Below are 13,323 nucleotides of genomic sequence, written 5' to 3' on the forward strand. Positions count from 1 at the left end.
ACTAAGCAAAATAATGGTTATGCATTTGTGAAAATGTTTAATGAACTCATTGGTTAAAATGCTGTTATTTTAGAGCCTATTCCTATGTGTTTTAAATTAATTGAGGCTACATTGCTGAAAGACCTTTTTTCTTTCTGTCTTAATGTACCAAAAATAAGTGACCTTAGTAACATATGTGGGAGTAAATATCTTACACAGGCAGGAATGCTGGCTATACAGTCAAATGTAAGAGCCCACAAGTGGAGGAGTAGCTATTAATGAATCTTCTCTCCATAATCATTTGTCTAGTGTCAGTTCAAAGTCATGGAACTTGCCAAAGATCAAACATATTTTTTCTTTAAACAGTTCATATTGTAAATATTCTAGCTGGTATTCATTTTCTGTTTCTTCCTGTTCTGAAGCATACATATTTACTATGCTGGTAATGTTTGGGTTTATATCTTATAAGTTGAAGGAAAATGTACTGCTTGTCTGCAGAGTAAGATTATTTCAAATAATAATATGTAATCCTTTGGTACTGGGAGCTGGGATAAATTCAATTACATAAAAAAACCCTTCGAATGTGCAGAAAGCTGAAACATTTAACCTGAGCATAACGCTAGATGCCAATCTAATTTGTCCTCTAGGTGAACTTTAAAACTTGCCCTGATTACGTAGTCTGGTAATATATCTTAATGGGTTATATTTATGCTTCATTAATATTCACATATAGTGCAAAATTTGTATATACTCTAAAATTGGTGTAAATCAATTGTTACCTACATGCATGGTTTTTTCCTCTCTCTTTATTTTTGGTTGCTTTAGTAATGTTATTTTACAGAGTTTTAAGATGTGATATCAATTTTCAGTTTCTAAGTCAAAGTTCAAAAATAACTTAGGGTATGTTTTCATTGCTGTGTTAACTTGAGTTACTTACACTCGAGTTACGTCCTCTCGAGTTAGAGCCTAGCTCAAGTGAGGGCAGTCATACTGTGGAAAAACATGCAAGCTACACGTAAGGGTTGTGTTGATGAGCTGTAACCTATACCTCTTGATGGGCCAGCAAACTTGAGTTAAAAGCACCCCCACGCTTGAGTTAAGGGTATTTTTGTGCAGACAGGATTTGAGTTCGGGGTAAGATTTGAGCTGCAACTAAAGGTAACTCTGCAGTGAAGCATGCCCTTAGAAGCCTAAGGGTATGACTTCGCTGCAGTTTACCAGGGTATGGCAGCCTAGGTTAGCCAAGCCCCAGACGCAAGCATCGATAGTTCTAAGCTACATTTGAATCATATGCAAGAAGCTACGTCCACACAGGTGCGGCCACACAGCTATGTCCATACAGGTGCTGGGTTAGGTGCTAAGATTTCTAAGGGCATCCTATGGTTCTTAGCCCTGCACTGAGCTGTGGTGCTCTATAAATCGTTTTACAGTGTATTGTGGGAGAACTTGTCCGTCCTTCCTGGGCTCCTGTGTTGTACTTAGCCCACCAACATAGTAAACTAAACCAATACCGACTCTGGATGCTCCTCACTGCTGTCTGTGACATCTATTCCAGCTGGTGCTAAGGTGTCAATCCAGCTCAGGACCATGATTTTTTCAGCTATAATCCCTATAATGCACCACCCATTTCTGCAACCAGAAACAGACAGAGGGCAATGGAGGACTATCAGAGCCTGTGTTCTGTAACCTGGGTTTCAGCTTGTGTCCAAAATACAAAATTTAGTACCCGTGTTAAAGTGAAACCTGGGCTCTAACCTATACCCCCAGCCATGCAAACGAGCTCAGGTTCAAAGCACATATAAACCCAGGTTAAATATTTTGCATGTGGACAGTAGAGGGAATTGGGCTAAAATCTGAGGAAGAAGCTGGGTTAACTCTGCAGTGAGACATATCCTCAGACTTGAGACTTAAACTCCTAAGTGAACAGAGGGCAGGACAAGCGGCAATGGGTTCAAACTACAGCATAGCAGTTTTAGATTAAATCTCAGGAAAAACTTCCTAACTATAACAAGAGTAGAGCAATGGAACAAAGTGCCCAGGGAAGTCATGGAAGCTCCTTCACTGGAGGCTTTCAAAAAGAGGGTTACATAGCCAGCTGTCTTGAGTGGTTTAGACGCAACAAATCCTGCATCTTGGCAAGTGGTTATACTAGATGACCCTTGCGGTCCCTTCTAACCCTATGGTTCTATTATTCTAAGTGCCTAAATCACTTCTGAAAATAGGACATAGGCTCCAAAATCACTTAGGTGTCATTGAAAATTTTACCCATAGTTTTGAGAAGAATACAATGAGCCTGATTCTCCTTACTTAGAGTAACCTGATTTCCAACAATGTAACACAATTATTTTAATGGACTTACTCATGATTTAGGGTCTGATCCAAAGTCCATTGAAGTGAACTGAAATCTTTTCAACTGCTGTTAGTGGGCTTTGGATCAAGCTTCTTATTACCTAAGTGTGGATGAAGGAAGAATCTGGTCCACATTTGTTTTCCAAATGCTCTCTCAGCAGCCGTGTTACAGGGTAACCTGTTTGGATTCACTTACACTGGGGGATGTCATAAAGAGAAACATGATTGATACGGTCAAACAGGATACTTCTTCATGGGGAGTGTCAGCTGGAAGAAGTTAATAAGGAAAAGCAGTGTCACAACATATTAACATACAGCTTTTAAAAGAATACAGCTTTGAAAATAAGCCAAAACAGCCACATCTGTGATATTCAGCTGATATACAATAAAAAACAATGCTTGCAAATACTGGGGCTGAAAACTTCACACCGAAACCCTCACACCGAAACCCTATCCTGCAAATACAAATTCCTTGCACAAATGAAAAAATGATGATCTTAATGAAAGAACGGGAGCCATTATCTATAGCCTTTTAAATGAATCACAATTCATTTATATACAATATCTTATCATGTATTTACAATGCTCAGTACTTTCCATTCTTTCATATTCATAAAGAGTTCCACTCACTGTAGTGGATAATATAGATAAAGGAACTATGCATGGATAACACTGGCAGAAGAGCTGTGCTAACTCTATAACCTTGAACCAAATATTCTGTTATTTATACTTTGCAGGCCAACATGCTTTACTATTGTTGCTTGCTTCTTGTCTCTCTAGTCTGCTACACACCATTTCCAAGTACAATATATAGCTACTACACATATCACTCTAGCTTGGATTGCTATAATGGAAATCAGTGCATGGTACTAATTGTCATTCTGGTACATCAGAGTCCCTCTTTAATGTGTGGTCTTTTAGGTAGACCTTCTGATTTCCTTAAATACCTCTAAAACTAATAATGAAAGTCCACCCAGAAAATGGGCTTGGTTAAGAGGCAGTTAAAGCGTAGAGTGCATATTTGGGTAAAAAGAAAAGACCCTATCCATAAAGTGTGGTAAAACAACAATTAGAAACCCAGAAAACTCTGTGCTAAGGTTCAGCTTGAAACTCAAACGTTTGAAAGTATGGAAATATTTCAAATAGTCTGCAAGGAGGAAAATCTGGGATTGCAAGCGAGAGTCAAAGTCTGGAAGCTGGGGAGATAGAAGAAGCTCGGAAGTAGGGGAAAGCTCACCAGTGAGCTAGGAGGCTCCAGGATCTCCATGGCCAGGGGAAGCCTATGTCATGTTTTGGGACAACGTGGTGGAGGCAGGCTGGGGAAAGAGGTGTCAGGGCCCTCCACCTTCTAGATCCAATGACCTTTTTCACCTTAGAGAGAAAGGGTGTAAGGGCTGCAGCAGTAGTGGAGTAGCCCCACAGTTATTCCATGGCTTGTCCGGAGGATTTGTTCCCTTGCTCGACCCCACAGAGATTGCCATTGCACTTAGGATATGTGCTGAGCTCCAGGATTTGGGCCTAATGGCAAAAACAAAGAGAAGCAAACCACTTAGGGAAGCATTCTGAGGAAGACCTGTGCACTTCACCACCATCCATAAAGGGAATGTGATCATACATCTTCCACCCTAAAGAGGATTTATTCTAACACTGGTGTGGGCAAACATCATGCATCCCAGCTGCCAGAACAACGCTTGAAGCCCCAGGCGCAGGAAGCTGCAAAAGTGGCTTCAAACCACCTTTCCTTGTCATTTCCCCTTACTCTGCACTTGCTTGGCTAGTCAAAGACTCAATAGTTACTGTATGTGAAAACTGTTCACGTTATTAGATTTTGTGCAATGCATGTTGATACTAGAGGAAAATAAAATTAATTTGTTTCTACTTATGATCAACTCTGTAATTAAGAAATCTCATGGACTACACTATAACCCATCTAAGTGTGGAAAAATAGTTACACCCTACAGCTCTCCCTGAATTTTCATTATTGTTTTACTGCTGCTCTGTACATTAACCTATGTATTCTAGACAGAATTGTATAGCACATTTATGTGGGAATAAACAATATCATTTGATCTTTCCTGTAGTAGTAGCTTGATCTTTGGAACTCTCTTACTGTACTTTTAATTTAAAACTTGGCATGAGTAGATATTTCCTGTATTAAGTGTATAGTGCAGGGGGATGAATGACATACAGTATTTTAGTTTTAGATTGATATTAATGCTATGCATATGAAAATGGATATACTTGAGTAGAACAAATAATATAATGATTTATTTTTGTCGTATTACGTTTAAGTAAATGTATGTTTCAGTGGACAATAAGAGCTGATCTAGATTGTTTGAGGATGAAAACACTTAAGAAACAATCATATTTTGATTCCCATATGGATTATACTCAGACATCTCGATTTACTGTTCTTACCAAAATTGTCACTGGATCACAAACAGAAGCCAGAGGAATAAAGGTGGGAGAGAATTTACGTATAACTGACAAGAACAAAAGGTATTGTTTAATGAAGCCTGGAATATGCACTAGAGGTCATACAGGAAGAACACTGCCTCAATCTTTGGAGTCATTTGCAATTAGGAAGAAAAGTAATTGAATTGGATTCCTGTGTTACCTCCTTCTTCCTTTTCTATTTCACATACATGGACATTACCTATGACCCTGGATTAAATATTAATAAAATGCAGATTTTAAATATTAAAACTTTACATTCATGTTAATGAATACTGTCAATCTGTTGAGGTTCAACATATGGCTAATTTAAGAGTTAAGATCAGATGTTCAAAATTCTCTAGTATCTTTTTTTTTAAATCCACCATTCCACCACAGAAGGAAGGAAAGATAGGTCAGTATTTTCAGGGGCCCACAGAAAGCCATTTGTGCTACCTCTAGAGGCACTTTAATAATTAAGAAATGGCATTTCCACATCTGGGCTGGCATTACCGGTCTTAATGATGCTCAAAGATAGACGATAGTGACAGACTAATAATAATGATTTGCATCATTCTTTTCCCCTTCAAAATGGGGCCAAATTACTACTGCAAAAACTGTAGTCAGTCTAACTGGTTTTGATCCCCAGCGAAAATCATGTACTTCATGTCCATCTGAAAGGAGGTGTATAATGGATGCAGTAAGATAGGGTCCCTAAATATTGCTGAAGAACACACCTCTGTAGCTCAGGGTGGAGAGAACCAGATCAATGTGATCTCACAGGTGGTTGTTATCACTACTATTCAGCTGGGGAAACTGAGACTGAAAGAAAACTATTTTCTTCAAAATGACAAAGCATTCAGAACAGACCTATTTCTTTTTTTTAATCATGATTTTCCCCCAAATTTCTTAAACAAATTTTAAAAAACCCTCCAAAACCAAAAATATTAAATTTATCAAAGTGTTTCATTTACCCAACATTTCAGTTAATGAAACATTTCAGTAACTGGTTTGATAATGTTTTCATTTTAAAATCTTGGAAAAAATCAAAAGGCACTAAATCCTTTCATGAAAAACAAAATGTCAACAATGTAAAGTTTTCGTAAAAGTTTTTGAAAATGGCCCTTTTTTAATTGACAACATTTTAAGAAAAATTTGGGCCAGCTCTAGTTAAATGACTTGCCCAGTGCCCAATAGGGAGTCAGTGCCAGAAGTAGGATTAGAATTCAGGAACAGAAGTTCCTACCCCTTAGTATTCTGTGCTCAAAGGTCTACCTCACAGACCTTTTGCTAGAAATCATTTACTATCATATTTTAAAGCTAGAATGTATATTTTACAAGAAGGTTTAGTAAAGGCAAGTAAAAGAGAGCTCCATTAAAATGCCTTGTGCATAGATTCAAACTTAAAATGCTAAAGATGTTAAGAGCCATTTTGCTTCAAAAATTCTAGGTGCTTTCTAACATCCATCACAGGTCTCAGATGGTAGCACTCAGTTGAAATTGGCATGAGGGTGAGTTCCTCTAACTCCCACTTGCTGGCTGCCAGCTGTCTTTCTTCTGTTTCCAAGGAAATGGAGGTTGGCTCAGCAAAAGCAAGGCAAGTAAAACCTTTGTAACACTGGTGTCCAACCTTTACAGCCCAAGGGCCTAACATATTATTTCAAAACAGTCAAGGGGCCACAATCAATACTTTGGGGGCAAGTTCTACACCCTCTGCACTGTTTGGGTTGCATAAAGCAGACAGAAACTATCTGCATGTCCCCTGCTGGGGATTCTCCTGACATGGGGAAGCAGACATACAGCTGGGAATGAATGTTCCTGTTGCAACATATTGGCAGGGGTCTTGGAGGGTTTTTTGCCACTCTCGCAGCATTATGGAGACACAGTGTAGGTCAAGAGAAATTCTAATGTTAGGAGGGTATATAGGAAAGTTTCATTTGTCACAAAATGTGACTGCGGTCCAGTGCAGATAAAGGCTAAGAGAGCCAGGGGGTAAATGAGACCCTGAATTTGGAGGACCTTTTGCTATAAGGAGAAGGGGAGATCTAAAGCCTTTGCAGACTGAGATTCCCCTACCTGCCTGCCTTACAGGGAGCAAAGTGAAAAGATTTAGAAGTTAGCTGAGTCATAGTGTTAGGCTGAAGAGGGTCTATCCTGAGTTATTGGTTATATTGTGGTATGTCTGTAACTGGACCAGATTAAATGCCTGGTCTGTGAGAGAGCTTGGGCGGATAGTGCCCCTCTCCATTATGAAGTTGCTGGGGTGGCCTGGTGCTTAAATACATTCCTGGGTTTGTCACTCACCTGTGAGTCTTGATCAATTTGGGTTTGGGGATAACTGGGGAAGGAGACTGAACTCAAGAGAGTAGCAAGGGGAAGAGACTAAGCTTGCAGTTGATCTGAGGGAATAGAGGAGAGACACTGAACTAAGAAGGTGAGGAGTCTGGGGAATCTCTGAGGACCAGATGGCAAATCTTTGTCTTCTTATGAGAAGTCCTTTTTTTAAAAAACTGTGAATACCTGTATATTTAAAGCATGCATGCTCTAAATGATAATTTCAGAATAATTTTGCAACCATTGACATTTCTGTATTTCTCTCACAAACGGAGTAAGACCTACTCTGTATATCTTTAAAATAGAGGTTATAAGCCAATATGAAAAGCCTTTTCTATCCAGCTAATCAAGTGCAGTAATTAAATACCAGGTTTCTTAAATGATATTCTATCACAGCCTTCATGTTTCCCATCACACTACATATGGTCCAATTGTTTACAGATTACAAAAAAAACCACACCAACCCTATCCCTGCTCAGATGTTAAATCAAGATGTTTTCTTCACTTTCAAATGGTTGGCTGCCTGCCAAGTTTTACAATTAGTTATTCTGAGTTTTAAAAGAATTTTTTTTCATAATTTCTCCTGTTCAGACATCAGTCTGTGATGGCCCATCAACATCACTACCCACTGAAATGAACCCATTTCTTAGACATATGTTCTGCACCTATAGGAGAAATACTCTTGGGAAGATTTTTTTTTTTTTTTTTTGCTCACATATGATATGAGATTGAAAAATCAGGAGGGAATTTTTTCCTAGACAAAAATAGGTAACATGACATCAAGGTACAGCCACCTGCCAGTGACAAAGTTCCCCCTTGGTACCGTCTGGCAGTCAGAAATTCACAGTGCTAAACATGAATGCAAAATGCAGTACAACTTCATGTAACAAAGGGCAAATGAATCTCTAAAGATTAAGGGTCTTATTCTGCCCTTGTACCAGTGCAAATTTGGAGGAACTGTGTCCTGGAGCATTACAGTAAAATTGTCTATTGACACTGACACTGCAACAAGCTCCCATATGGGAAGAGAGAGTTCAGTCCCAAGTTCAGAGGCCATAGGGGCTGGGAGCACACTGGAAATGATGTGCTCAGGCTCTGGGAGAAGGAGACCTTTGCAGTTGCTCTCAGGTGATCTTCTCTAGCTATAACCCAGCATTTCATGGGCTCTAGAGTGAGCTGTGTCCAGCCCTTTCCCACTGGAAGGATGAGTTGTCCCAATCTGGTGCTGTTGGGGAGAGGGAAGGAGAAATAACGTAATTTAAGAAAGGAAAAATGTGCTACATCTAAAACTCATCTGAATTTTACTTTGTGTTATATAACAGGGACGAAAGCAACATTAACAAATCCTGCCTTATTTATGTCTGAGATTTTAGCTTCCTCAGATGTTAGAAGCTGTCTGGTGCAAATTTTCTTTAGCTATTTGTTGCTGATTGTCTGGCAGAGGTTATTGTATATTAATCTCTGAGACTAAAACTGTGTAGACTATTTAAATGGAGTAGAAACATTTGCTTGTGCCAAAGGGTTCTGTTGAGGCTATGGAAAGATCCTGCCCCTATGGGTTCCTGAATATATTTCTTGCATGAGGCGGGTACAGTAGCTTTCAAATGTACAGTGTAATAAATAAAAACTGTGAAGTTGAGGAGAAGATTATGCTGCTTAGGCTGTTATTTTGGAGATGATTCATAAACCCTTTTCTAATCCATCAGAACACCTCCAAACCTACATCTTCGATTATCTCCTCAAACTTGACAGCCACCCCTAGGCAAACTTAACAAATACCGACTTAAAAAATGTAAAGGAACTAACATGATACAAACCAGGAGAAAATAAGTAACTTTATCCTGTGCAAATTTCCCTTCCATTCCCATCCTCTTCTCTGTTGCCCTGTATCCCTGTGTTTTGTCATGACTTATCTAACATAGGGCTGGATCCTTCAAACACTTTGCGCGCAAGTCTGATTTCTACTCACATGAGTGGTCAGGTGAATGACTCTTTACATAATCACTGCTGGGTAAGCCTTCTAGGGTTGGGCCTCTAGAAATTAATCTATGCCAGGCAGAGGCCATTGCCCAGACTCACGTAGACTTTGTGCAGCTCAGCAGGAGGGGATGAAGGTAGCTGCCACTTGCAACTCTTGGATCCTTGAGGCCAACCAGAGATCAGTACCTTGTGTAAGAAAATTGAAGGAGGATGAGCACTACACACGTTACTGGACTTCAGTATACTGCAATACCCTCAAATCAAAGAGCTCTGATGATGTCATAGCAACCCCTTAAACAAAATTCATTGGGGACAGGCTTAAACAAGTATATGGAATTATGGATCAATCCTGCTAGGTACTGAGCGCCGTTAATACCCAATGTAGTCAAAGATAATTAAGGACACTGAAACTTGTGACACTGGTTGCAATGACTGTGCTAATCTTAGCTAAGCTGTTGCGCTGCTATTTGAGAGAAGTCTTGCCAAGGGAAGAATCTGGATTTGGCAATAGGTACTGACCACACATTGGATCATTTGGGAATCAGACCAGAAAATGGCATTAATTATAGCCTTGGTAAATTCTCCTGCTCTGCTCTCTCTTGGCATCACAGTGGACATAGTGTGTGCTAAGACCTGGCATACCCACTTGTTTGTTAAGTGCAGTATTTACAAATGAATTGGATGTTTTTTCTGGTTTTGGGAGTGGAAAGAACAGTGATATTTCAGAAAATGATTGCTATTTTAATCTTAACAATTAGCAACAGAAAGGCAACCTTTAAATACCAAGAAAATGAACATACTAGACTGTAGTAAATTGTCATTTTAATGCTGTTAGAAAAGGATGAAAGCAAATGCATACACTATAAGCCAATTTTATACTATTTCAGGCTGGCTTCAGATAAGACACCGCATTTTGAACAATACATGATAAAATTAAAAATTATAAAATCTAACCTGACGTTTTTGGATATAGAGGTATTTTTGACCAGGCCTTGCTATATAAAAAGGAAAATATAGTAAGGGGGAAAAATCTTTCCAGCATTTCTTGTCAATTATAATAAAAACTGCAATCTAAGAAGAGTGATCTCTAGTATACAGTATGAACAGATTCTCAAGAACTGGAATAATTTGTTTCATTTCACATCGGTCTCCAGTCCAACAGGTAGAGGGACAACATGGATTTAGGGCATACAGAAGATGCATGCAAACATTCACCAAAGCATCAAATGAAAAGTGGCTGAGAATCAGGATTTCTGGGTTCTCTACTGTTTCTGTCACAGGCACATTGTACATCCTTGGGGGCAAGTATTTCATTGTTTTGTCCTTCATATTACCACTCTTCAAAGGGCACTGGAACAGGAGCAATAGAAAGAAGTCAATAGAAAAGCTCCCACTGATTTCAATAGATGTTGGATCAGGCCCATTCGGAATGTTTGTAAGACATGTTGGTCTAGATCCACAAAGAGGATTTAGGCTCAGCATTGCAACACCTAACTTCATGAACTCTGCCACCTAACTGAATCTGCAGCCCTGAGTTAGATGCCTATACATTGTATGTGGAGAGCTAGGCACCTAAGAATGGGTTTCATAGAAACCAGTGTGCTCAGTGGGAACCCGCCTAAGCTTGCCAATAGGAAATGCCTAGGAGAAAGGTATGGCCTAAGTCCTACCCTCAAAAGGAGTTAGGTGCCTTTGTCCAGGTCAGATGAAGGGACAAAGTTGTAATTCACAGCTGTGAAGCCTTTCCTAAAGTTAGGTGCCTTTCTCTCTCGGGCTAGGTATAGTGGTGATGCCATTGTTCCCTCTGATAACCTTAAACTCAGTGGTTAGAGCACTCATCCATGATGTGGGAGACACAGGTTCAAATACTCCTTCCACCAGATTTGGAGCAGGGATGTGAAACCTGGTCTCCCACCTCTCTGGAGAGTGCCCTAATCTCTGGGGTATTCTGGGGTGGGTCTCTCTGAATCTCTCTTATTGAAGTTGTTCCAGTGAATTACCAGTTGTTCAGGTGTTCCAGTTGTTCTGTAAAATAATTAAATATTAATTGGCCAGAGAATGAGTGAGAATGACACTATAGCCCGTGGTTAGGGCACTCACCTGGAAGACTCAAATTCATGTCCCAGTTCCAATGACCGGGTGCACTAATCAGTGGGCTAAACATTATAATGGGGTGCACCTTTACATCCTCTTCTGGTTGTGTTTTGTGCTGGGCCCAGTCTTTTAGGCAGCCTGTGAGAATATCTACCAGATTGGGCCTCACAGGAGAGATAGGCAGGAAAATGAGTTTGAGGATCCTGACAGAGCTTAGGCATGAGTTAGGTGCCTGGGCATCAGAAATGCAGCAGCAGTGCATGTGTCCAGCAGAAGATTTTTAGGCATCTAAGGGACTTTGTTGGTGGAAACTTAGACATCTAGAGACTTTACCTACTAGGTTAGGTAATAGCTGAGCAGGAGTTCAAAGGAGCTATATTTTGGATTAGACACCTATAGTGCCAATGAAATCCCTTTGTGGATCTAGCCTTTGAGATCATGCGATGAAACACATTCTGGAAGTGTAATGATGAATGCCAAATCCCACAGTTGTTTCTAGAAACTATACACCTAGAGTAACATACAATGGAAAGGAAATTCTGAGTTTATTGCTTATGCTGAAATCATCATGTGACCTGTGTTCTCCATTAATTGTTTGTTACAATACAATATGCCAGGCAGAATAAAGCATTTGTTTGCCTTTTTTTAAGAATGGGCAATTTTTTTTTGCATAATTTCATACCCACTTGAACATCCTGAGTTTGAAAGTTTGACTGATTAAATTGTTATTGGATTCATGTTCTGGTTAGGAGAAATTGTGAAAAATGGAGCAGAGAGGGGACTGAATGTAAAACAAATATAGACAGACTGAAATACAGATCAGAAAGGGGAGAGGAAAACATTCTGATGACAGTATAGATGCATTCTATACACTGTATAGGCTCTTGAGGGGACAATTATTTTATCAAGAATACAACATAATATAGGTTTCCCTTCAGCTGTTTTTCTAAAATGAGAGAAAACATAGGCTTAAATTATGGGGGGGAAGTTTTATGAACTCAAGATAGATTTATGAACCCTCAAAAACAGTGTGCCGGGTCCATAAAACCTTGAAATCAACAAGATTCACTCATCCCTAGATCTTGCTTCTAAGGTATTCCCAGAGAAGCCAGGGGGGTTGAGAGCCAGGCACCAGAAAGAAACTGTATCTTGCTACTAATTAACCTGTAAAATGTTTGTGGAGTGATTCTGACATTAAAAAAATATGTTCATTATTTCTGAAAGGAAGACACATGCAAGTAGAAGTATCTAAAGAATAATCATTATTTTGAAAGCTGCACAATATAAATTATTCAATTTAATTTTGAAACAGTCATGCAACTATGTCACCATTCACTGCTTTTCACAGCACTGGAAATGCTGGCATTGAATTTAGGAATGGAAGGGGCAAAAAACAAAACAAAACCCAAACAACTTTTAGGTCACGTAGTTCATCATTCTGCCAATTCTGGATTGTTCCCTATAGCATATATTTTCTAGTGCTTTGTTACTTTTCAAATTAAACACAGAAACAATGCATTTAAAAATATGAAATTAACATTCATTAGTTTTACATGTGAGCTTCTCAATTAGCCCTCTAAAGCTTCCTTGGGACCACTATACTGTAAGATCAGTAACACATTTCTATTCTGTGTTCAAAGTAGATCTGAACCTAATTTTGAGGAAAGGCCACTTTTAATTTACAAAAAGTTTAGAATCTGTAAAGTGAATTTAATGTTTATAAAAACCACACTAGAAATTGGGTTTATTAGTTTATACACAGAATGGAAATAAGTACAGTAGCAGCTGAATATGCCCTATACTGTCTCACTAATGTGCAGAAGACTTGAGGAAGGTTCACCTCGAAGTTGTACAGAGTATTTCTTTATAAGTCCAGACCTGCCCTGTTTTAATAAATGGCAAAGCTCTAATTTAAATTGATGCAGTAGGATTAAGCTCTATGCCCATTCAGGGCCTAATTCAGCAAAGGACTTAAGGACGTGCTTAAATACATTGAAGTAAATGTGACTTTTAATACTGAATTGGCACCTCAGTCCTTAACCTCTTTGTCTTTGTCTTCATTGCTAAAAAAAGTATTTTTACTGTGGGATAACTAATGCATGTTACATATCCTGCTGCAAAATCCTAGTGGAGGCAAGGCACTGTAGTTTTACT

Source organism: Natator depressus, chromosome 5 (genome assembly GCF_965152275.1).
Source record: "Natator depressus isolate rNatDep1 chromosome 5, rNatDep2.hap1, whole genome shotgun sequence".
Lineage (NCBI taxonomy): Eukaryota > Metazoa > Chordata > Testudines > Cheloniidae > Natator > Natator depressus.